Source organism: Erpetoichthys calabaricus, chromosome 3 (assembly GCF_900747795.2).
Source record: "Erpetoichthys calabaricus chromosome 3, fErpCal1.3, whole genome shotgun sequence".
Classification (NCBI taxonomy): domain Eukaryota; kingdom Metazoa; phylum Chordata; class Cladistia; order Polypteriformes; family Polypteridae; genus Erpetoichthys; species Erpetoichthys calabaricus.
Window position 1 is genome coordinate 296,110,688 of NC_041396.2, and position 24,155 is coordinate 296,134,842.

The window sequence follows — 24,155 nt, forward strand, 5'->3', positions numbered from 1 at the left end:
AGCGTGTTATGAGGTCAGGTACAGATGTTGGACGAGAAGCCCTGGCTCACAATCGATGTTCCAGGTCATTTCAAAGGTGTTCAGTAGGATTGAGGTCAGGGATCTGTGCAGCAAGGTTATTATAGTTAACGAAAACTACAATTAAAACTAAAACTATTATTAAAAAAACATTTTCGTAAACTGAAATAAAATAATTAACAAAACCGAAACGAAAATCTAAAACTAACGAAACTATTAAAGTAGCTGGAAAGACTAACTGAAATAAAATAATAATTTACTAAAATATTTTTAGTTTTCGTTTTTGAATAAATATTCTTGCCGGTAGTCTTTATACATTGTAAGTTTTAACTCTAAAACAGAAAGTCGTCCACTACGACCCGTCCCCGCACATTTTCATCCAGTGAACGGTGGCTGGTGACGGAGCGCGGCTATTCACACAGCATTTGCGGAGACAGAGCAAGCTGAGTGCGGGCGCATAAAGCGTGAGAAATAGAAAGCGATTTGCGTGCTGCCTTTCTTTGCGCTTGTTTTTGTCGGAGGATGTCCTAAAATGGACACTGTACCACAGCTGAAATCAGAATGTGCTGTTCAACAAAAACTTTAAGGTATGGACAGAAAAATCATGAGTGAGTAACGTTTCAGTTTATTTCTCAGGTGACTGCTTTTTGTTTACAACAATTCACCTGCCACATCGCACAGGAGAAATCGTTTTTATTTTCTCATATACTGTACGAAGTATAGAGAAAGTATAGTAATCATGAAAAAATTCGACCTCGATATTTTGATGAATCTTGACTTTATAGGCCTCCCAGAGTCCAAAAATACTGTTTTTTGGAGTTGTGTGTGTGAGTGTTTGTGTGTGTGTAAACACGATAACTCAAAAATGCAACTAGATGGATAAAATTCGGCATGTGGTTGTTACACCACAACTTTAGATCTGTATTAACTTTTGGGCCAAATCCATCACCCGGAAGTGGTACTTTACCAAAACACATACAATTTTTTTTTATTTATGCAGCTACAGAGTCCGATTTATTCAACATTGCTTTTATAATAATTGCTCAATATATTATTAATTTGATTTGTTGGTGATGGTTCCTTAATGTACATAATATAAAAATATAATCATTGTCTTGCGGTTTACTCCTCAAATATCCATCCCCATATCTGAGTATACAAAAAAGTCGAGGGGAGACCATTCCCGATTTTTGAAAATAAAACGGCACTGATCGAGAGGCTGACTAGGTCATCATTCAAGATCAGCATATTGTTGCTAACCAATCACTTTTGCTATAAAAACATCGTTTAACAACGTGATACAAACAAAGGTAGAGAGTCTGACAAGTGATGAAAAACTAAACATACTAATGGGTTTTTGTATTTATTCTAGATTTATTAATTTAACTTTTTAAGTTCATATTCACAACTCAAAAATACCTGATATTGTGAAAGTAATCCATTAGCAGAATTATATTTTAAAATATTTGTCTCCCTTTTTTCAATGTTTTTCTCTCTCTCTCAAAATAGATAGTTGAAATATCACATTCTTTTTGTTCTTAACATCAGCCTTTTCATACATATTGCATACCAGGGAGTTTTCCTGCCTTACATTCAAACCTGCTGCAGTAGGCTCCAGGTTTCCTGTGATCCTGCTCTGGATAAACAGGTTTAGATATTGTATATATTGTACTTAATCTCAGATGCTGTCTCTGTTGTTTTGTGCCTGTTCATATTCCTATTACCTGCTCTTGCCCTGCGCGTTATGGGTTTACTGTTCTTATGGTGGTCTATTCAAGTCTCACTGCCCCTAACCTTCACACTACATGCTTGTTCTTCTTTGTTTCCCTCAATACAGCTAGGTGGGGTCTGCACACTCGTTCAAGTCTAAGAGCCCTGTTCTTCCTAAGCCCCTGTGATTTTCATAAGAAAATATTTAAAAAATTATACAATTGTGTAAAAATATTCATATTCAGTATCTAGTTTTGATTATGCTTGTTTTTATCAGACAAAAGAAAACCAGATAGTAAACCAGGCATTGTAGTAAGCTTTTTTTTTTTTAATTTTATTTATTAATTTTATTGTAATCATTCCAGATAGATAGATAGATACTTTATTAATCCCAATGGGAAATTCACATTTTTCAGCAGCAGCATACTGATACAATAAATAATATTAAATTAAAGAATGATAATAATGCAGGTGAAAAAAAGACAATAACTTTGTATAATGTTAAATGTTAACGTTTACCCCCCCGGGTGGAATTGAAGAGTCGCATAGTGTGGTGGAGGAACGATCTCCTCAGTCTGTCAGTGGAGCAGGACGGTGACAGCAGTCTGTCGCTGAAGCTGCTCTTCTGTCTGGAGATGATACTATTTAGTGGATGCAGTGGATTCTCCATAATTGATAGGAGCCTGCTGAGCGCCCTTCGCTCTGCCACAGATGTTAAACTGTCCAGCTCCATGCCAACAATAGAGCCTGCCTTCCTCACCAGTTTGTCCAGGCGTGAGGCGTCGTTCCTCTTAATGCTGCCTCCCCAGCACACCACCGCGTAGAAGAGGGCGCTCGCCACAACTGTCTGATAGAATACAAATAGATCAATTTATAACAAAAAAAAACTGAAAACAAATCAAACCCCACCCCTGAGAAGGAGAGCTTAGCCAAAGGAGAATTGCTTAGGGCTTTTAATAAGGCAACTATAAACAAAAGAAAGGAAGAAATATATATATAGGTAAATAAAAAATGGAGAAGGGAATTAAATGCGGTAATAGTTATTTCTCCATCCATCCATCCATTTTCCAACCAACTATAACAACAACAACAACATTTATTTATATAGCACATTTTCATACAAAAAGTAGCTCAAAGTGCTTTACATAATGAAGAGAAGAAAAACAAAAGACAAAATAAGAAATTAAAATAAGACCACATTAGTTAACATAGAAAGGAGTAAGGTCCGATGGCCAGGGTGGACAGAAAAAACAAAAAAAAACTCCAGAAGGCTGGAGAAAAAAATAAAATCTGTAGGGGTTCCAGGCCACGAGACCACCCAGTCCCCTCTGGGCATTCTACCTAACATAAATGAAATAGTCCTCTTTGTAGTTCGGGTTTTTCACGGAGTCACTTGATGGTGATGGTCATACAGACTTCTGGCTTTTTATCCATCCATCATTGTTGGAACATCATGGTGCTTTGGGTAGATGGTGGTGGCGCACGCCACCACCAACAGGACACCGGAAAAGGAAACAGAAGAGAGAGTAGGGGTTAGTACAGATTTTGAATGAATAGTTATTATAATGAATTAGATATACAGAGTATCAGGATTAAATTACAGTGAAGTTATGAGAAGGCCATGTTAAAATAATGTGTTTTCAGTAGTTTTTTAAAGTGCTCCACTGTATTAGCCTGGCGAATTCCTACTGGCAAGCTATTCCAGATTTTAGGTGCATAACAGCAGAAGGCCGCCTCACCACTTCTTTTAAGTTTTGCTCTTGGAATTCTAAGGAGACACTCAGTTGAGGATCTGAGGTTACGATTTGGAATATAAGGTGTCAGACATTCCGATATATAAGCCGGGGCGAGATTATTTAAAGCTTTATAAACCATAAGCAGAATTTTAAAGTCAATCCTGAATGACACAGGTAACCAGTGTAGTGACATCAAAACTGGAGAAATGTGTTCGGATTTTCTTTTCCTGGTAAGGATTCTAGCAGCTGCATTCTGCACTAATTGCAAACGATTGATGTCTTTTTTGGGTAGTCCTGAGAGGAGTGCATTACAGTAATCTAGCCGACTAAAGACAAACGCATGAACTAATTTCTCTGCATCTTTCGATGATATAAGAGGTCTAACTTTTGCTATGTTTCTTAGGTGAAAAAATGCTGTCCTAGTGATCTGATTAATATGCGATTTAAAATTCAGATTACAATCAACGGTTACCCCTAAGCTTTTTACTTCCGATTTGACTTTTAATCCTAATGCATCCAGTTTATTTCTAATAGCCTCATTGTATCCATTATTGCCAATCACTAAGATTTCGTTTTTTTTTTATTTAATTTGAGAAAGTTACTATTCATCCATTCTGAGATACAAGTTAAACATTGTGTTAGCGAATCAAGAGATTTGGGGTCATCAGGTGCTATTGATACATACAGCTGTGTGTCATCAGCATAGCTGTGGTAGCTCACGTTGTGCCCTGAGATAATCTGACCTAATGGAAGCATGTAGATTGAGAAGAGCAGTGGACCCAGGATAGAGCCTTGTGGAACACCATATAGGATATCATGTGTTTTTGAATTATAATTACCACAACTAACAAAGAATTTTCTTCCTGCCAGGTAGGATTCAAACCAATTTAAGACACTGCCAGAGAGGCCCACCCATTGACTAAGGCGATTCTTAAGAATATTATGATCAATGGTGTCAAATGCGGCACTCAGATCTAAGAGGATGAGAACAGATAAATGGCCTCTGTCTGCATTTACCCGCAAGTCATTTACTACTTTAACGAGTGCAGTTTCTGTGCTGTGATTTGTTCTAAAACCTGACTGAAATTTATCAAGAATAGCATGTTTATTGAGGTGCTCATTTAACTGTATAATGACTGCCTTCTCTAGAATTTTACTTAAGAAAGGCAGGTTAGAGATGGGTCTATAATTTTCAAGAGCAGAGGGATCGAGATTATTTTTCTTAAGTAGGGGTTTAACTACCGCAGTCTTAAGACAGTCTGGGAAGACCCCCGTATCTAATGACGAATTTACTATGTCAAGAACATTATCAATAAGCACGCCCGATACTTCTTTGAAAAAATTTGTTGGTATTGAGTCAAGGACACAGGTGGAGGGTTTCATTTGAGAAATTATTTTATGTAAATCAGGTAAATCTATCCTAGTGAAAGACTTTAATTTGTTTATTATGGGGTACTGGGGTTTAGGAGGATCCTTAGTATTGGGGAGATATACTATGTTATTTCTAATATCATTCATTTTTTGATTGAAAAATACAGCGATAGCCTCACAGGTTTTACTGGAAGTACTTAGGAGGCATTCCTTTGAGTTACCTGGGTTTAACAGATGATCAATTATATTCCTAACTACAGGGTCACGGGGGTCTGCTGGAGCCAATCCCAGCCAACACAGGGCAGGAACCAATCCTGGGCAGGGTGCCAACCCACCGCAGGACACACACAAACACACCAAGCATACACTAGGGCCAATTTAGAATCACCAATCCACCTAACCTGCATGTCTTTGGACTGTGGGAGGAAACCGGAGCGCCCGAAGGAAACCCACGCAGGCACAGGGAGAACATGCAAACTCCACGCAGGGAGGACCCGGGAAGCGAACCCAGGTCCCCAGGTCTCCCAACTGCGAGGCAGCAACGCTACCCACTGCGCCACTGTGCCGCCCAGTAGTTATTTCTCTTATTCTAAAATAATATTGATTAGATCCAGATCCAGATAGTAAACCAGGCAGTATAGTAAGCTTCCACTAACATTAAACTCATATCCAAATCTGTTAAGTGTATAGTTCTGTCATCATTGTGACACAAAACTAACTCCGTAGGCACTCCATGCAATAATTACTAAAACTAAAACTGAAACTAATATATATAAAAATAAAATAGAAATGTCTTTGTGAAATAAAAACTAAACTAAAACTAAAAATACACAATGAAGGAAAACTAAAGCTAAACTGAATTTCCAAGTAAGGTCAGAAAAAATATAGAAATAAAAACTAATATAAAAAGGCAAAACTATAATAACCTTGCTGTGCAGGCCATTCCTGTTCCTCCATGTCTTTATGGACCTGGCTCTGTGTGCACAGGGCCACAGCCATACTGGAACAGAAAAGGACCATCACAAGCTGAAGCTCACAAAGTTTGAAGTACACAATCATCTAAAATGTCTTTGTCTGCTGTAGCATTAACAGGACCCTTCACTGGAACAAAGGGGCCAAGCCCAATCCCTGCCATTATCCCTCTTCCACCAAACTTTGTACTAGGAGCCACAAAGTCTTGAAGATAGTGTTCTCCTGGCATCCACCAAACCCAGACTGATCCATCAGGCTGCCAGATAGTGGCAAGGATGGATTAAGACCACCCAGTGTCTATGTTCTCATCTATGGCTGTGTTTTGGGACTACACAATGCTGCAAAAGCTGCTAGAAGGGGTGCCATTAACAATCTATCTGTGAGGTTGCTCTGATTGGTCCCTGTGACAATACGGGTTCGCTCCATGCTCCCATCTTCCTTCTGGGAGCTCTTGAACCCTACATCGTCGGTAATGTCACAGATGAGCTAGAGTAGACAGTGAGGCACAACAATGAAGCAAGGGGATTGTGCAAAAGTGCTTTTCTTTAAAACCAACAAACAAAACAAAGTGTTCAAATAAATAGTGCAGTGCATCTCAAAATCTTTAAATAAATAATCCAATAAAATAAGTGAACTAGTGAAGGTTAAAATCCAATTGAAAAAAAAATCCTTTAAAAAAAACAGTGAGGTTAAAACAATGGCTGGAAGCAGTCTTTTTAAAATCAGCCCGGTGCCCCTCTACTGGTGACTGGAGACTCCCCTGCTTCTCCCATCCAGGCAATGATCCAGGGGAGTCACCCTAGCTGCAGCTGACCTGCTCTGCCTGCTGGTCTGGAGGCTTCCTGATCCCTGGCTTCGGTTCTGCTCTCCCCAGACCGAGACTTGGGTTCCCCAGCGAACAGGACGCTCACGCTGGGGCATCCACCTCCCAAGCCTCCCGACTCCCACTGTCTTCCGCGGCGAGCCATCCTTCTTCCGGTCACTCCTGCTCCTCAACTACACGCTCAGCAGGAGCGACCACTACCGACTGCCCTAGGTGTCGGCCAAACATCCCGCTAGGACTCACTGCTCAGCTGCCCGTGAGCCTGTGCTTGCTCGTTCTCACTCTCTTGCACCGGCTTTCCTCTCCCCGCTTCCTGCCTTCTTCCCCTGCAACCTCCATTCACTTTTCCTTTTCTTTTCTCTCCCCTTTCCCTAGCCGCTTCGCGCTTCTATTTATTTGGGAGACATGGATCAGATGTGGCAATTAGCAGCTCCCGGCATTAATTACGGATGCGGACGACTTCTCACCTGTGCACTTAAGCGAGGATTGCCCGCATCACGCATCACCCGAGAACCGATCCAGCCGCACATACCATGCCCCTCCTCTAAGCTGCGAGTGCGACGATTATTTATTTAAAAAGTGGCCTCTTTGACGTGAGTTGTGGACCCGCTACACCACAGCCCCATCTGCAGTATGTATGGCTTGTTCAAATCATTTTGTCAGGCATAGCAAAAATTATTTTGCTTCTACCTCATTTTTTTTTCACTTGTTTTCAAAGACAATACTGTACATGTGGACTTTTTCTTTTTTGGTGTCACAGTAACACAAGAAAGCTACTATCTTCTAATGAGACCTTTGTCCCAATGAATGGACTGGGACAGTTTATCCCCCAATGCGTGAGGTGGCAGTGCTCCTCCTGTTGGCTCCCATTTTGGACACCCACAGGATATCATGGGACGTGTAGTCTTGAAGGGCAACTCTGGGTGCCACCAGAAGGTGCACCTGAAAGAAGTTCTCCCTATTTAAGGAGAGCTTCCCCGTGACCCACAAGTGCTTTTAATGGGTTACACCCTGACACTGGAAGTACTCCCGGGACTTGCATAAAAGGAGTCATCTCACTACCATTTGGGAAGTCAGAGGCAGGATGTGGAGAAAGAAAGTCACCTGGAGGAGTGAAAGACCACAACAAAACACCAAGTCAAGCAACAGAATATTGACCATGGATTCCCGCAGGGCATGCTGGGAGTTGGAGTTTGGCACAGCCCTGTTGGATTCCATGGGGGCCGCCCTCTAGTGTCCCAGGGAATGTAGTGCCCTGCCGATGCTCTCTCCCCTGGTCCTTCCATCCTGCTGGTGTCCCAGCCAGGTAATGGCCGTGGCCACTCGTCACAATATATATACTGTATAAATTTGTAATAAATTGTAAAAAAAATATTATATATTAACTAAAAATTTAATATGTTCTCTCTCTCAGGCCACATCTGACTGCACAGTGCCTCTGCCTCCACACATAAGCATGTCACTTACATAGATGTCAGAAGGGTTGGAACTATTAACCCTTGAGGTACTCCAGCAGTTCTTTTCTTGATAGATGATCTGATTCCATTTAGCATAACATGGAATTTTCTTCCTTTAAGACAGGAGGCTGGATTAGATAACATGGAATATTGGCTTTAATCATTTGTAGAGAAGTCCTTCATGCCACGCTTTATCAAACTCTTTGGAAACATCAAGGAAGATTGGACCAGTAGGTCTGTTAGTGCTGAAACCCTCAGTCATTTATTCCACTCCTCTCAGTAGAACATTAGAACACTCTGGACGAGAACAGGCCATTCAGCCCAACAAAGCTCACCAGTCCTATCCACTTTTTTCTTCTAAGAAAACATCAAGTCGAGTTTTGAATGTCTTACTGTGTACCACACTGCTTGGTAGATTATTCCAAGTGTCTATGGTTCTCTGTGAAAAGAAAAACTTCCTAATGTTTGTGTGAAATTTACCCTTAACAAGTTTCCAGCTATGTCCCCGTGTTCTTGATGAACTAATTTTAAAGTCACCATCTCGATACACTGGACTAATTCACTTCATCATTTTAAACACTTCACTCAGGTCTCCTCTTCATCTCTGTAAAGGCTCAGCTCTTTTCATCTTTCCTTGTAACACATCCCCTGTATCCCTGAATCAGCCTAGTTGCTCTTCTCTGGACCTTCTCTAGTGCTGCTATGTCCTTTTTGTAGCCTGGAGACCAAAACTGCACACAGGACTCCAGATGAGGCCTCACAAGTGTGCTATAAAGCTTGAGCAGAACCTCCTGTGACTTGCACTCCACACATCACCTGACATTCTGTTAGCCTTCTTAATGGCTTCTGAACACTGTCGGGAAGTCGATAGCTTAGAGTCCACTACGACTCCTGAATCCTTCTCATAAGGTGTACTCTTGATTTTCCGACTGCCCATTGTGTACACATTTTTATTTCCTATGTGTAATTCTTTACATTTGCTAACATTAAATGTCATCTGCCTTCAGTGATGATATAATGGATTCCAAATTATCTGCTAATACATCTATCTTGGTAACATCTGCACACTTGACCAGTTTGTTACATATATTCCTATCTAAATCATTTCTATATATTAAAAATAGCAGCGGCCCCAGCACTGCCGATGAGGTTCCTCGCACCATCACCCTCTGATGAGTGTTAAGGTGTCCTGCTCTGAAGCCTTGCTGCTCTTGTTTGATTAGTTCAAATTTTTCTGTATAGATTTGAAGTCTTCTTAATATTATCTTCTCAACAGTTTCACCAACAATACTTAGTTGACTGGTTGCTCTGTGGTTTTTTTTTTGGATGGAGCAATTTGTTCCTGACTTACGTAAGATTATGACATCAGCATTCTTCCAGCATTTAGGGAAATGACTAAGTCTCACTATTGCATTGGTAGTGCTGGTTAGTGCAACAACTGCTGCATGAGGTGGTGCTCTGAGGGCTGCATTTGGCTCCGGTGCTTTCTTAATGTTAAGGTGACATCTCTGATTTTCTTCCACACTCTTAGCAGCTACTTGTATGTCCAGATTCTTCAGGTAGCCCTGTCAATTCTGTCCATCTTCAGCCTCTCTGATTCAGACCCAGGGTGCTGCAATACATTTGTAGATATCTCAAATTAATTTCCTAATATTTTAAAATAGATTTGACATATGATAATAATTCTTTGCATTTATATAGCGCTTTTCTCACTACTCAAAGCGCTCAGCAATTGCAGGTTTAGGGCCTTACTCAAGGGCCCAACAGAGCAGAGTCTCTTTTGGCATTTATGGGATTCGAACCGGCAACCTTCCGATTGCCAGTGCAGATCCCTACCCTCAGAGCCAACACTCCAATATGATAATACAGACTTTCGGTGGTTGACGAATGAGATTCATTCCTAAGTCTGTCTTTAAGTCAAATATGTAGGTAAGTCAGAACAGGTACATACGGTTCTGAGTGTGTGTGTTAGGCAGATGTTTGTCTTACTATATAATAATAATAATACATTTTATTTACATACAGTAGTGCTTTTCGCATATATAGTATATAGTTTACCTTTATATGCATATAAAACACTTAAGAAACACTTTCAAAAACACTATAACTTCTAAAACATAATAATACAGTACAAAATAATACAGATGGACAGTGTACATTAGGGAGGGGCATCCTGGCTGAGATAGGGCAAGGTTCCTTACGTGGACAGGAGGCCAGCCCTTCGGAAGCACAAGAAAAAAGCTGAGGATCGTCCTGCCTCACCCAGGAGACAGGCAGGAGATGCCAGTGTGGAAGAGGGTATACTAGCGTCCCAGCAGTGTTGGACCAAGGAACAATACCTGGCCAGGAGGCCAGTGTGATGGAAGGACAGAGGGAAACAGCTTTTTGAAGGTTACACACTGGGTGGCAATATCCCTGGGTGATGCTACATGTACGGACACCAGCAAGGCATGCAAAGAAAAAAAAACAATACTTACAAACTTCACAACACAAAAATCAGTGCTCCACTGCTGGGTCTTCTCTTTAATGCCAGCAGGAATTTAAAGCTAGTGGGAGGAGCCAGCAGCAGTGATGTCAGAGTGACTCCACCTCCTGGGACTCCACCTACAAGGCACATAAAATTGCAGCACATTTAAAGAGCTGGTACTGTACATAATTAACAAAAATAACAGGAATAACATTAAAAATAATAATTAAAATGAACAAAAACAGTAATAAGATGGAAAATAAATACAAGCCAGGGAAAAGACCGTGGCTGTAATGTCCATCCATCCATCCATTTTCCAACCCGCTGAATCCGAACACAGGGTCACGGGGGTCTGCTGGAGCCAATCCCAGCCAACACAAGGCACAAGGCAGGAAACAGGTGGGCACCTGGGCAGGGTGCCAACCCACCGCAGGACACACACAAACACACCAAACAAACACTAAGGCCAATTTAGAATCGCCAATCCACCTAACCTGCATGTCTTTGGACTGTGGGAGGAAACCGGAGCGCCTGGAGGAAACCCACGCAGACATGGGGAGAACATGCAAACTCCACGCAGGGAGGACCCGGGAAGCGAACCCAGGTCTCCTAACTGCGAGGCAGCAGCGCTACCCACTGCGCCACCGTGCCGCCCGTGGCTGTAATGTAACAGAGAAAATGCAGAAAGATGTATTCTAATAATGCTGTGACGTCCAGACATTTTTACAGTGATGATTGCACTGAGCTTCTTTGTGGGGTGCTGCTGGAGTCCATTCCACCACCTTTCATTCTTGTATTTGGATGATGACGATGGAGCTGCTGCACACTCTTAGCCTCACTTGGTGGCTATCAGGGTGGATCTACTATGAAACTAATGAAGCTTAAGCTTCAGGACCCCTAATCCCAGAGAGGTCCCAGAAGTGACTTTAGTCCACATTGCTTAAAAATGTTGTGCGTCTACTATATAAGAAAGGTTTTTTTTTTAGAATAATAACATCAATAATATAGTGTAAATCAATACAAAGCAATAGTTAAAATAAAAATAAAAAGGTTATTAAAATATAATGCAGGCTAGCTGTAAATGACTAAACATTTTAATTAAGGATGTTTCATTCAGACTATGTTTAATATGAAATAATCATAAATAATTGAAAATAGTATTAACATTTATAACAGAAATTAACATTTTTATTAATATTATTTATCAAAGGCTAACTGTAATGGAAAAGATGAAAGCATGTTTCTTTGCTTGCGGTCATTGTAAAGGACAACACTTTGTTAACTTTTTATTTACACAAATAATCTTATGTGGACCAGTGATCAATTGGCAGTTCCAAACAAAGAAATGTTAGGGCACCAAATCAGTCATCTACGTTTACTTCTTCAAAATTATAACGAAAATACAGGCGCCCACAGGAGCCAAGGCAACAAAATAATTTGGATTTGATATACTTTACTAATCCCCGATAAGAAATGGTCTTTTTGCATGGCCTTTGGAGGTCAGAGTGCACTATCAGCTATTTTACAGCACTCCTGGAGCAATTTTCAGGTTAAGGGCTTAGCTCAAAGGCTCAACGGAGTAGGATCCCTTCTGGAAGTAATGGAATTTGAACCGGCAACCTTCAAGATACCAGCACAGATCCTTAGCCTCAGAGCCACCACTCCATAATAACTAATTATGCTGCGGTCAGGCTTACTTCAAGTTCAGGTCATGTCGCAATATATAGCAGAAAAAAAGGAAGGAGTGGAGTCAGCTGCACTCAGGGGGCATTTTCTCAGTGTTGCTGGAGGAAAAGGAGAGGAAATGGATAGCAACAGCACCCCCTCTAGCTCCAAGGTGGTACTACATATCTTAGAGGAGCCCTGAGAATGATCCACAGATGCACATACGTGACCATTATAAAACCTTAAAATATATTATTACATTACATTATTATTAAATGCAATTTTAACAATGTACAATTAAGATACAGTACAAATTAAAAGGTAATAAAAATATAAATTATAAGGCATAGGAAATTTGTATTCACACCAGTGACTTTGCAATTTGAGATAATCCAGTACAGCAATTTTAATTGAAATCTGAAATGTAGTGGTTAAGTTTATAAAAAATTGTGGTGATCTGTCATGAAACAATACCATTGAAGAAGGTAACGATAGTTACCCAGACATTATTGCTGGTTGCAAAAGGGCACCCCATAGCAGTTCAAGCTTCAGGGCCCCAAAATGGTTGAAATTTTACCATATATGTTAGTGGTGGTACAACAACAGCCAACTTTATGGCTGCAAAACATTTCTAGGCACCATGCACCGATGCAAGTTGCTGGACATCATGGCTGGCCTGTACACTGGTACTGTGAGTGCAGAGTGAAGGCAGAATCTTTGTGTGCTTCCCAGTTGATTCTGGGGTTCATCAGGGGTCTGTTTTTGCTCCCACTCTGTTCAATGCTTCCATGGACTGGGTGTTGGATAGGATTGTGGGGTCCAGCGGCTGGGGGGCATCTGCTGGTAAAGAAAGGCTCACTGATGTTGACTTTGCTGACGGTGCTGTGATCTTCTCTGAGTCAATGTAGGCTCTGATCGGGGCACTTGAGTATGTGGGCTTGCGAGGGTCCTGATTAAAACCAACATCCAGACCTTTAATGACCTCTTATGCACAGCCATCAGCAGTGTGTCTGTCTGTGGAGAGTGTTGACCTCGTTGAGAGGTTTATTTACCTCGACAGTGTCGGCCATGTGGCATGAGGACCCAAGTGGCTGGTCCAGGACAAAGGGATGCCCACGTAACAGCTGACTGCAGCAGATAGGTGGTCATTTCTGAAGGGTGGGATTGAACCACACTGTACCAGTGCATGCTCCCCAACCTGACCTGACCTGACCATATGCATAGTGTAACGCCTCTGGATCCAGACCTTAGACAGACATGATCATTATTTTCAGTGTTTAATGGGACTGGACCACATATCTGCCTGAGGGGTTGGATCCCGAATTGTTTCGTCATGTGGTGGGTGTGGCAATGCGCTGTACTAGTGTATGCTCTCCAACCTGACCTGACCTGATGCACCGGTGGATGAGTTCTCCACTGGGGTGTACGTGATCAAATGCTCATGGAGCAGGTCTCCATGGGGCAGAGAATAAAATTCAAGATTCAGGCACCTCCAGCTTCAATCCAGATGACAACAATTACAACATGTGACAGTTCCAAGGCTGAAAATATTTAAACTGTTGCTTATTACAGTTCAGAAATGATCACAACCTTTGGGAAATGTGTCAGAGGGGTGGGGCTTTCCAGGCTAAATAATAATAATACATTTTATTTATTCATAGGCACCTTTCTAAACACTCAAGGTCACCAAACAAGATAAAACAAAAATTATAAACAAAATTTAAATACCCAGGATTCACCTTCAGTGAGATCGCCATCTGCAGGAAGTCCTTTGAACTGCGCCAGGCTGGACAGGTTGAATGCCAGTTCCTGTGCGGGTGTAACTCAGTGGTGTCACAAAGCAGCCTTCAAACAACAGCTGCACTGTGAGCCGACACGGCCTTGAATCGAGTTCAACTGTGGCATTAAAGAAAACTTCCTGCGAAGGCTGCCAACTTCCACTAACAGGATTTACTATGTGGGTCGCTGTTATAAAAACATTTAACTCTTTGTAGACGTTGTGTATTAGATAGATAGATAGATATACACCACATGGACATTTTCACCCTTACTGAATATAATAATAAATTTAAATTCCATTCAATAATAAATACAAACTTCACAGTCACAGTGTGAAAAGAAAGAAAATAATGGGCACTGTCAGATTGTCCCCTCAACCCAGAACGAATGGCAAGTAGGCTAAAGAATATGAAAAGGGCATTTCTCTATTAATGAAAACCACAAGGGAGGGTAACTGTATTATTGTGGGTTGAGTGCCGCTGAAGTTATTGGTTGGCACACCTTAAGCTGAACACACACAAATGCACTAAAGCACAGAGTATGCACACACACACACACACACACACACACACAAGCACTGACTATGGAAGGGTGGCAGACACTGAGGAGGCAGCAAAAAGAATTCAGAAAGACCAGGACAAGCTTCAGAACTGGGCAATCACTCGGAAAATGCCGTTTAATGTAGAAAAGTGCAAACTGCTGCACGTAGAGAAAAGCAACATCAGTTAAGATGGGAGACACTGAGCAACTGTGAGCGCTGAAGTCGGAAAACGACGGGATAAACACCAATTTAAAATTAAAAGCAATTTCTTTATTATTTATTCTTTATTCTTGGTGAGTAAAAAAAACTGTGAGACTGCCCTGTTGGAGAATGTGGGCAGACTGGAAAAAGAAAAAACTGCTCACTCTTTTAACACCTAGCTTGTTCATTAGCCAAAGAGAGAACAGAAAAAAAACATAACAGTTCAATTTGAGGTCATCCATAAATATTAGGGGACATCTTAATTTATGACATAGGAGTACAGAAAAATAAAGCAGTACCAGGCGCCTACATTATCTAAAGCAGGGGTCCTCAACCACCGGTCCGCAACCCACTACCGGGCCGCAGCCGTCTGACAGCCGGGCCGCGAGAGAACTGCCGGCAATGGAGACTCACTCAGACTTTTCAGAACGCTTGGTGGGCGGGGCTTTGCAGTGGCACAGAGAGAGGAGAGAGACAGAGGTGAGAGCATTACAACAAAGTATTTTTACGGTCCCGACAGTTTCCCCATATGACATGAGTCTATAGAAATCTCGTTACTACTAAGTACATTCAACAGATGCTTTCATTACAATGAGGTGACCTTGAAATGCCTGAATGAATCATCCACAGAGCAGTTAGATCGGTGGTTGCAGCTCAGATGTGCACGTTTGTACAATGATCCCCAAACAGAAACATTGTAAAAAAAAATTCTTTCTTCGAACTTTCCTCGTACTGTTTTTTTTTTTGCTGTTTTTGTTTTCTGTGGTTTTCAGTGATACCTTTTGCTTATTGCTTGTCAACATTTGAAAAACATCCATTGGAGTTTAACTCATTGTCACCCTCCTACAGAAACGGCAGACACGAAAAAAACGATAACAGTGTTAATGTTTGTGATGTGCAATCTGTAGGAATGGCAAATGCAAAGCATATGTCTTTGTTATATGCAAAAAAAGAAGAAAAATCTCAGGTTGCAAACGTATGCGAACTGCTTAATAACTTAATAATAAAAGAAATGTTATGTAAATTGTGTATAAAATTGCCCCCCCACACCCCCCCACCGACCGGTCCGTGGAAAAATTTGCATCTAATAAAGTGGTCCTTGCTGTCAAAAAGGTTGGGGACCACTGATCTAAAGAATGTGCCTGTCTCAGTACAAACCCATTTTAAACAGTTTTCTTTAAGTTCGACATTAGTTATAAAGAGATTACATTCTTATAACTTTAATATCTTCATTAGATTATATTTGTTTGATTAGATTAATAATCCTTATTTATTAATTCATAAATGACAATTTTTGTCATATAATTTTAAGCAAGAGTGAAGAAAACGATCACATTGATTCATAATATCACAGGGTGTTCTGTTTCACATAGAAGAATTAAATCAGTCTCATATTTTGTACATAAACATAATTCCTTTCCTACCTAAATGCAGATCAAATCATATAGAAGTATAAAATCATATAGTTCTCTGCAGCATGATTAATACAAAATTCAGTCATTGGTATTTTGTGAGTTAAATACTTATAATCATCTGCGGTGGGCTAGCACCCTGCCGGGGGTCTGCTTCCTGCCTTGCGCCCTGTGTTGGCTGAGATTGGCTCCAGCAGACCCCCGCAACCCTGCAGTTAGGATATAGCAGGTTGGATAATGGATGGATGGATGGATACTTCTAATCATTACAGTTAATAATGTTTTTTCTGCTTTCTCACTACAAGGGGCAACCTCTAAAAAGGATTTAGGGGTTTATGTTGACACAACATTTTCATTGACTAAGCAATGCACAGAAGCGATTAAAATGGCAAATAAAATGTTAGGTCAATAATAAAAATTGTTTAATTTAAGCCAAGAGATATTATGCTTGACTGTATTATGTACTAGTGAGACCACTGCTGGAGTCCTATGTGCAGTTTTGGTCTCCAGGCTACAAAAATGACATTGCAGTGCTAGAAAAGGTCCAGAGAAGAGCAACTAGGCTGATTGAGGGCTACAGGGGATGAGTTACGAGGAAAGATGAAAAGAGCTGAGCCTTTACAGTTTAAGAAAAAGAAGATAAAGAGGAGACCTGACTGAAGAGTTTAAAATGATGAAGGGAATTACTGCAGTGGATCGAGACAGTGACTTTAAAATGAGTTCATCAAGAACACGGGGACACAGTTGAAAGGGTAAATTTTTTCATTACACAGAGAATGACAGACACTTGGAATAAGTGACCAAGTAGTGTGGTAGACAGGGGAACTTTAGGGACTTTCAAAACTCAACTTTTTTTTAGAAAAATTAACAGGACAGGACTGGTAACCCAGCCACAAGGGATGCACAAACCAGTGTGTTTCTTTGTGCCGGTCCCAAGCCCAGATAAATGGGGAGGGTTACGTCAGGAAGGGCATCCGGTGTAAAAGTTTGCCAAATCAATATGCGGACAATAATACAAATTTCCATACCGGATCGGTCAAGCCCCGGGTTAGCAACGACAGCCACCGGTACTGTTAGCCAACAGGGTGCTGGCGGAAATTGGACTACTGTTGGCCAAAGAAAAAGAAGAAGGAGAAGAAGAGGGGGGGAGACATGTCCGGAGGCAGGAGGAGAGGAGGAAAGTAAAGAGAGTGGAAGTGAGGGTAGGAACTTTGAATGTTGGCAGTATGACTGGTAAGGGGAGAGAGTTAGCTGATATGATGGAGAGAAGGAAGGTTGATATATTGTGTGTGCAAGACACTAAATGAAGGGGAGTAAGGCCTGGTGGATCAGAGGTGGATTCAAATTATTCTATCACAGTGTGGATGGGAGGAGAAATGGGGTAGGAGTTATTCTGAAGGAACAGTATGTCAAGAGTGTTTTGGAGGTGAAAAGAGTCTCAGACTGAGTAATGATTATCCATCCATCCATTGTCCAACCCACTGAATCCAAACACAGGGTCACGGGGGTCTGTTGGAGCCAATCCCAGCCAACACAGGGCACAAGGCAGGAACCAGTTCCGGGCAGTGTGCCAACCCACTGCAGGACACACACAAACACACCCACACACCCGGGCCAATTTAGAATCACCAATCCACCTAAACTGCATGTCTTTGGACTGTGGGACGAAACCGGAGCGCCCGGAGGAAACCCACGCAGACATGGGGGAGAACAGGCAAACTCCACGCAGGGAGGACCCGGGAAACGAACCCAGGTTTCCTAACTGCGAGGCAGCAGCGCTACCACTGCGCCACCGTGCCGCCCGAGTAATGATTATAAAGCTGGAAATTGGAGATGTGATGATGAATGTTGTTAGTGCATATGCACCCCAAGTTGGGTGTGCAATGGGTGAGAAAGAAGATTTTTGGAGTGAGTTGGATGAAGTGATGAACAGAAAGTGGTGATTGGAGAGGATTTCAATGGACATGTTGGTGAAGGGAACAGAGGAGAAGAAGAGGTGATGGGTAGGTATGGTGTCAAGGAGAGGAATGAAGAAGGTCAGATGATAGTGGATTTTGCCAAAAGGATGGACATGGCTGTGGTGAGTACATATTTTAAGAAGAGGGAGGAACATAGGGTGACATACAAGAGTGGAGGAAGATGCACACAGGTAGATTACATCCTATGCAGAAGAGTCAATCTGAAGGAGATTATAGACTGCAAAGTGGTGGCAGGGGAAAGTGTAGTTAAGCAGCATAGGATGGTGGTCTGTAGGATGATGTTGGAGATCAAGAAGAGGAAGAGAGTGAGGGCAGAGACAAGGATCAAATGGTGGAATTTGAAAAAGTAAGACTGCAAGGTTAAGTTTAGGGAGAAGGTGAGACAGGCACTGGGTGGTAGTGAAGAGGTACCAGACAGCTGGGAAACTACAGCAGATGTAGTAAGGGTGACAACAAGAAGGGTGTTTGGCGTAACATCTGGACAGAGGAAGGAGGAAAAGGAAACCTGGTGGTGGAATGAGAAAATACAGGAGAGTATACAGAGGAGAAGGATAGCAAAGAAGAAGTGGGATAGTCAGAGAGATGCAGAAGGTAACAGGAGTACAAGGAGATAAGGCGCAAGGTGAAGAAGGCTAAAGAAAAGGCATATGATGAGTTGTATGAGAGGATGGACACTAAGGAGGGAGAAAAGGACCAGTGGGCTAAACAGAGGGACAGAGCTGGGAAAGATGTGCAGCAGGTTAGGGTGATAAAGGATTTAGATGGAAACGTACTCACAAGCGAGGAGGGTGTGTTGAGCAGATGGAAAGAGTACTTTGAGAGGCTGATGAATGAAGAGAATGAGAGAGAGAAGAGGTTGGATGATGTGGAGATAGTGAATCAGGAAGTGCAACGGATTAGCAAGGAGGAAGTAAGGACAGCTATGAAGAGGATGAAGAATGGAAGGCCCATTGGTCCAGATGACATACCTGTGGAAGCATGGAGGTGTTTAGGAGAGATGGCAGTGGAATTTTTAACCAGATTGTTTAATGGAATCTTGGAAAGTGAGAGAGTGGAGAAGAAGTGTACTGGTGCCGATATTTAGGAATAAGGGGGATGTGCAGGACTACAGTAACTACAGGGGGATAAAATTGATGAGCCACAGCATGAAGTTATGGGAAAGAGAAGTGGAAGCTCGGTTAAGAAGTGAGGTGATGATTAGTGAGCAGCAGTATGGTTTCATGCCAAGAAAGAGCACCACAGATGCGATGTTTGCTCTAAGGCTGTTGATAGAGAAGTGTAGAGAAGGCCAGAAGGAGCTGCATTACGTCTTTGTGGACCTGAAGAAAGCACAGGACAGGATGCCTCGAGAGGAGTTGTGGTATTGTATGAGGAAGTCAGGAGTGGCAGAGAAGTAAATAAAGAGTTGTACAGGATATGTACGAGGGAAGTGTGACCGTGGTGAGGTCTGCGGTAGGAGTTACGGAGGTGGGATTATATCAGGGATCGGCTCTGAGCCCTTTCTTATTTGCAATGGTGATGGACAGGTTGACAGACGAGATTAGACAGGAGTCCCCATAGACTGTTATGTTTGCTGATGACATTGTGATCTGTAGTGAGAGTAGGGAGCAGGTTGAGGAGACCCTGGAGAGATGGAGATCTGCTCTAGAGAGAAGAGGAATGAAGGTCCATAGGACCACCAAGACAGAATACATGTGTTGTAAATGAGAGGGAGGTCAGTGGAATAGTGAGGATGCAGGGAGTAGAGTTGGCAAAGGTGGAGGAGTTTAAATACTTGGGATCAACAGTACAGAGTAATGGGGATTGTGGAAGAGAGGTGAAGAAGAGAGTGCAGGCAGGATGGAATGGTTGGAGAAGAGCGTCAGGAGTAATTTGTGACAGACAGGTATCAGCAAGAGTGAAAGGGAAGGTCTACGGGACGGTAGTGAGACCAGCTATGTTATATGGGTTGGAGACAGTAGTACTGACCAGAAAGCAGGAGACAGAGCTGGGGGTGGCAGAGTTAAAGATGCTAAGATTTGCATTGGGTGTGACGAGGATGGACAGGATTAGAAATGAGGACATTAGAGGGTCAGCTCAGGTTGGACGGTTGGTAGACAAAGTCAGAGAGGTGAGATTGTGTTGGTTTGGACATGTGCAGAGGAGAGATGCTGGGTATAATGAGAAAAGGGTGCTAAGGATAGAGCTGCCAGGTAAGAGGAAAAGAGGAAGGCCTATGAGAAGATTTATGGATGTGGTGAGAGAGGACATGCAGGTGATGGGTGTAACAGAACAAGATGCAGAGGACAGAAAGATATGGAAGAAGATTATCCGCTATGGCAACCCTTAATGGGAGCAGCCGAAAGAAGAAGGACAGGATAGGACTGGTAAGCTTTGGCTGAATGGCCTGTTCTCATCCAGATTGTTCTAATGTTCTGGTCACCATGGTACAAAAATGACAAAGCAGCACTTGAAATTGTTCAAAGGAGAGAGTCCAGTGCATCATTGGACTGAAGGACATGTCATACTGTGACAGACTCAGAGAATTAAACCTGTTCACTTCTGAACAGAGGAGACTGTTTGAGGACCTCATTTGAGTATTCAAAATCTTCCAAGGCATTGATGAAGGATCAGCAACATTCTTTCATCTTTCATCAGGTACTTTAGGACATCAGTGGAAATGAAAAAAGTGCATTTAGGACTGAAGCCAGGAAGCACTTCTTAATGCAAAGAGTTGTAGGACAAACTACTGAGACATGAAGTTGATGCAGAAACTTTGAAGAATCTGGATGAGATTCTGGGACAGCTTAGCTATTAGCCAAACAGAAGGGCTTGATGGACTGAGTGGTTTCCTCTTGTTTGTCAAATTTCTTATGTTCTTATGTTGTATGAGCGGCGTCTGCACAGCCTACCACCACTCTAGTGCTTCTGATAGAAACTCACAAGCTTAGGCTAGAAGAGGCCAAATGGCCATCCCCAAGACAATTCAACTGAATTTTTATTGTCCCAAAAGGTACATTTGATTGGTCAGCAGGTGTTACAGAGTGACTGCAACATAACATTAAAAACACATCACAGTATACGTAAACATAGTACCAATAAATACAGTAAAATATACCAGTGACATAATACTTGTGATGAAACATAAACACCTAAAAATTAAAATAACATTTACACTTGGCTGATGACTGATGCACATGTTCATCCCATGCTTTAAGTCTGTGGATGTTTATTAAAGCTGAATAAATGAAGGAGCATTTCAACTGGTTGCTAATTTATCCTTGGACTCTTGAAGCTGTGGCCTGATTGCACCAACTGGAATTGAGAATGTGGTGGGTGAGTCCTGCCTAACAGAATTCACTCGGCTTTATGTAATACTAGCTGTCCCCCACGGCTCTGCCCATGTATTAGTGAAACAGGACAAACTTTAATAATCAATAAAAAAAAATGTAATTCTGGCCAAGTGGAAGGTATGTATGCTCCAATGTCAGATGCTGGCACTGTATCTGATCGTGTTCAGCTCTGACAGGAGAGCATCATCCGCATGGAGAGAAAAGCACGTAGCTGTGATATCTCTGGCCATGAGCAGCTACCTTTTAAAACACACGTAGCTCTGATGTCTCACTCAAAAACCTCAAACGTTACTCCTTAACGATCTGTAGATGATAATGTCTGCTGAACAAACGGGTTTTGCTAGCTAGGTGGAGGCAAGGTGCACTCCAACACGTGGTGCGAGGTAGAGCGACTCAAACAGAGGCTGGTGCGTGAGTGAGTGAGTGAGGAAGGCTCTGACACTTTCGGATTTACACAAATAAATCAGTACCACAAACAAACTATAATAATTAGTGGAATGAGAGAAGTTGCAAAATCAAATGGAATGTCCAAGCAAATTATAGAAAAAAAACCCCAATCTAAATTCTTTACCTAGTTTTCTCATGAAAAGCAGACAAACATGCAGACAGACAACCGTTGAATTTTTTTATGTACAGGTACATTGTGATGCACACGCGATTAGGGGGCAGCCAACGGGCCCAGCAGAGTGTGAAAACACGGAATGGGATTGCAGAACAGCGTATTAATGCCTTTCTCTCTTCTTCAACAGAAAGTACGAAGACCCAAAGTCCAAAAATGTATAATTGAATGTACCACAGACGACCTCCCAACAATAAAGCCCAACGCACTTCCACACTCACTAACAGTCCTCCTGTGATGACTTCATTTCCGGTCCCTCTCTGATGACCTCAGTTCCAGCTCCCGAAGATGACATCACCTCCGCTCTGCTCCATTAAAGTCACCCTCATTTCCTCTACATCTGTTATCCATCTGGTTCCTTCTCCATAAAACCTCCCTCTGTTAAAAACTCATTGTCTTATGTGTCCTTTGTATGCAATGACCGGTACCTCAAAGCAGTTTTTACAGCTTGAACAGTACACAGTATACGGGGACAGTTTCCCCAACTCTTAATAGATTTTGTCTGTGCTTTGTACTTCACAATATTTTATGGCGGACGGCCGGGGTCCATGCCCGGCCAGGATGCCCCTACGACACTGGATCCGGGGGAGCAGCCATGGGATGCATGCTACATCCCCCGGAACACTTGGTGGCAGTCCCCCTGGGTTGCATCAGGGCCACAATGGTGGAACACTGGAACTCATCCCTGTTGGGCTCCATGGCTACTGCCCGGGGGAGCTGCATGGCTTAACGAGCCCGTTTGGGCGGAAGTGCAGCCACACCTGGAAGTGCAGCTAGAAGTAGGTCAAAGAACACCTGCAGCACTTCCAGGTGGGCTATAAGAGGAGCCTGCCTGCACTACTCAGGGCGCCACAGTCGGGAGGAGAAGGATGATGACAACGACAACGCCCTGGGAGGAGTGGAAGAAAGAAGAGTGTGGTTTGGTGTTTTATTTGTGATTTGGGACTGTGTTGTGCCTGTGGGGTTCACGGGGAAGATGTGCCCCACAGGTGAAGAAAAATAAATCTTTTGTTTATTTTGCCCATGCCTCTGGTGTCAGTCTGTGTCGTGTCGGCGCCAACCAGGCACCATTATTACAATATATATATAGACTTGTTCATTAACAGGTCTGGGTGGTTGGACTGTTGAGATCTTGTTGACTTACTGCTCCATTTAACAATTTGATGTATTCTGTTTTTCTTGCTGACATTAAAGGTTTCCCATCATGCGATGAACTGGATTTGTTCCTGTTGTGTTTTTGTATAATTACATTAATGTAGTAATGAAAATATAAGCACAGATAGTATCTAATCTATGCCATTATTTTTTAAGCACAGTACTTACACCTCATATTTGAACAATATGTTTAGACTATACAATAGATCCCCAAACACAGCATTTCCTCCCCTACTAGTTAAGTACTTATTAAACAAACCATATTTGAACATTAACTGTAACATATGCAGTCAATACACTTTTTTTTACTCTTGAACTTTCCATAGAATGCTTCATTACTTAAGATGAAAGATTCTGCCTTTCTGTTGGGTTTCTGAGTTTCTCTGGTGTAAACGACAGCCAGCATCCTTACCCAACCAGGACGCTCATAGGGTAGATGGATGAGGGGGAGGCAGCTTCTTTAGGACACCGTCTCCTCCAGCATGCTTGATGGCAGCCCCCTTAGGTTGCCGCAGTGCCCCAGATTTCCACAGGGCATCATGGAATATGGAGTTCTTTGGCCCAGCCCTGTTGGGTTCCATGGGTGCCATGCAGGAGCCCTACTTTATCTGGGTCCCATCTCACCCAGAAGTGCTCCCGGGCCAATTCTTTGGGATATCAGAAGTACTTCTGAGCACTCCGTAAAAGACGCCAACTGCCTCAGCCCCAAGGAGCGAGAGATGGGAGGAGGAGGAGGAGGACAACGCTTGCGTGGTGGAGTGTGGCAGAGACAGTGAGAGAAAGAGAAGAGAAGACAAGGTATTACTGAGTGCAGCACATTGAGTGCTCTGTTGACTATACTTGTGTTGGTGGTGGTGGGAAATGCTTAAGGAGAAGAATTTCCAATAAATAAAAACACTTGTGCTTTTACACTTGTGT

The 24,155-nt window shown here is 42.3% G+C and overlaps 1 long non-coding RNA gene across 1 annotated transcript; it reads left to right on the plus strand.

The window, feature by feature from the left end:
* Nucleotides 1–456: 456 nt before the first annotated feature.
* Nucleotides 457–23,296, plus strand: LOC127527198 (uncharacterized). The gene is made up of 2 exons (XR_007934505.1): nt 457–605; nt 22,213–23,296. It is a non-coding gene; the product is annotated as an uncharacterized LOC127527198 (long non-coding RNA).
* Nucleotides 23,297–24,155: the final 859 nt, after the last annotated feature.